Source organism: Penaeus monodon, chromosome 42 (genome assembly GCF_015228065.2).
Source record: "Penaeus monodon isolate SGIC_2016 chromosome 42, NSTDA_Pmon_1, whole genome shotgun sequence".
NCBI classification, from domain to species: Eukaryota; Metazoa; Arthropoda; class Malacostraca; order Decapoda; family Penaeidae; genus Penaeus; species Penaeus monodon.
Genome location: NC_051427.1, coordinates 21,988,624 through 21,991,788, shown reverse-complemented (window position 1 = coordinate 21,991,788; position 3,165 = coordinate 21,988,624).

Below are 3,165 nucleotides of genomic sequence, written 5' to 3'. Positions count from 1 at the left end.
AGGAGGGAAGGAGGGAAGGAGGGAGGGAAGGAAGGGGCGCAGAGCCCTCCTCCTCCTCTCCCCTTCGCCGTCTCGGCCTCCGCTTTACCTTCACTCAGGCCCCTCCCCCTCCCCCACCCACCCCCACCCCCACATCCATGCAAGTGCTGAGTCAAGTAGTTGCATGATTGTGTTTGTTCTTTTCTTTGCTGCTGTTGTTGTTGACCGCCTCACCAACAAGTGCACGCGGTGAGGGTGTGTGTGCGTGTGTGTGCTTCTACACGCGTGTGCATCGTGTTGTATCCCCCCTCCCCCTCCCGCACCACACAAATCCCCTCCCCCCCTCCTCTCCTCCCCCATCTATTTACGCTCGTGTGTATGCATGTATGTGTATCGTGTGCGTACACACCCGCATGCACACACGTGTACAACTATAACTGCGCAGTTTGAAAGGGGGGGAGGGAGGCCCCCCCCCTCCCGTCCCTGCGCTACAGAATTCCCTCGAGGAACGCCTTGCGCGACGCCTGGCGAGGGCGACCGGAACGAGGGAAGCAGACGTTCAATGACGACGATGTTGACGACGATGTTGATGACGATGATCTCAGTGTGATGACTCGTGTGCCATACATGTACAAGCAGTGTCAGAGACGAGCAGGGGCCACGCAGCGCCAGGGGCCGTTCAGTGCCAAAGGGCCATGCTGTGCCAAAGCCATACAGTGCCACGTGCCATGCAGTGCCAAGGGTTGTGGACTTCCAAAGCTCATTGAATGCCAATTTCCATACATAGTGCCAAGGCCTCTGCAGTGCCAAGTGCCATGCAGTGCCAAGGGCCAAACGAAGGCCTGCGTTGCGTGCCCCTCGCCCTCACGACACGCTCAGGTAGGCCTAGATTTCCGAGTACTTACCCCCTTCCCCTCCCTCCCCTCCCCTCCCCCTCCCCCACCGTTCCCTGCGAGGCGGTGGGTCGGCGGCGAGTCTCTCCAGGCGGTGATGAGTAGAACATGAGTGATGATGATAAAGGACTGTGGCGACTCACGTTTGTTTGTTTGTTTGTTGGCATTTGAGAGAGAATTTTATTTTGCTTCTGTGATTTTTAATTTCATGGGGAGGTTCGTTGGCTAGAAGGTCAGAATACATTTATCTGGAAATTCATTTTTCTTTTTTTTATTACGATAAGATATATATATATATATATATATATATATATATATATATATATATATATTATATTTATATGTTTCCCCCAAAAAGATGTGTTAATTGTTATTCGATTCGGTTTGTTATATATGTGTATATATATATTTTTTTGCATTGTATTCTCTCGACACTTTCCTTGGGGGGTATGAGGTTAAGGGGGGATAGGGAGGGGGGACATCTCCCTAGCAGCCTTAGTTTTGACCCCGTTTGACCCCCTTCACCCTACCCCCGCACCCCTCATGGACGGGGCCAAGCGGAGGAAATGATTGTGATAGAGATGGTGATGAAGATGGTCATGAAGATGAAGAAGAAGATGGTTTTGCAAGTGTCAGAGAGTCGGTCCTTCCAATCTGTTTACATTTGGGGTAATTTTGTGTTGTGCCATTGTGATTATTACACTTTTTTATGATTATTGTGATGATGATAGTGATAGTGATTGTTATGATGATGATAATGATAATGAGTTGATGTTATTATTATCATTATTGTAATTATTTATTTTATTTTGTTTTATTATTGCAGTAGTTATTATTTTTTATGCTGACTATTGTTATTGTAACAGTGCACGTTGTGCGCATGTGTGTTATTGCAAAATTTTTCTTTTAATGTGGTTTATTATGTTTATTTTTATGTTTTTTTGTGCGACATGTTTCGCAATTCCTTCTACATGTCCAATCCCAAAGCATGCCTCTGGTTTCAGCTTGCTTTTCATGTTACTTTTGTTTGTGTGTTTGTTTATTGTGTATCATCATTTATCAGTTGTCCTCATTATTGTGTTTTTTTTTTTTCAAATCACGATTTGTGTTATTGTGTTTTATGGATTTTTTTTGTCTTGTCTGTTGTCCTTTCCTCTCCCGACACATTCCCAAAACGTGGCTACCTCAAGAGAACTCACAGACGCCACCTCCTCCCCCCCCACCGCCCCTTCCCCTGCCCCGTACCCATCCTTCAACCTCACCCCCTCCCTCCCTATCCCCCCACCCCTCCCACGTTCCCTCAGAGTGTCTTTCATGAGTGTCTTAGCTTCCGTGTCTTCACAAGAGTGCCTTAGGGAGTGTCTGGCCGTGTCTGGCGTCGATCCCGGGCAGGCAGACAGGCAGGCAGATAGGCCTGGCTTGCCCGCGGCGATGGCTTTACCTCATGGAAAGGTATAGAAGTGGAACTCCTCATATATATGTATATGTATATATATATATATATATATATATATATATATATATATATTGTATGTATGTATGTATATATATATATATGGATGTATGTATGTATAACTAATGCTATAAAGTAATATGCATTACTTCTGTCATATTTTTGGGAGTGAGTGAATGAGTGCCTTTGTGTGTCTGTTTGTCTGAAGCAATTGAGGACACGCGAAAGCAAGATTGTGGGCGTGAGCAGGTACGAGGGAGCGTGTCTGCGCCCATGTGTGTGTGTGTGCTTGCCCTGTGCCCTGCCCCCCACCCCCACCACTACCCCTACCCTACCCCTCCTACATGATCTTTACCAAATGTGATGACTTCATTAGTTGTAATGTTCCCAGTGGGACCATATTTTTACTGATATTGTAGGCCTATATAATATTATTATATTATTATAATTATTTTATACTTGTAGAAATGCTCTTTTTACGACGAAAACGAACTGAGGAGCTGTGTTCTTCTTCTTTTTTCTTGTCTTTGATATAAATTATATTTGATGTCGCCGTCGTCGATGAAGAGAGAGAGAGAGAGAGAGAGAGAGAGAGAGAGAGAGAGAGAGAGAGAGAGAGAGAGAGCGAGAGAGCGAGAGAGAGCGAGTGCGAGTGCGAGTACTCTTATTGTTGTTTATATCTATACCTAGTGTTCTCGTGCCATTCGAAGAAGTATGAAAACAAAAAAAATTGATAGTGCGTGCGTGTTCCGTCTTCGAAATGAGTGAAGGTTGTGTTACAAGACAAAGTCGCAGCGGCCCCTGTGACGAGCTGACGTCACAACCCTCATGACGTCACAA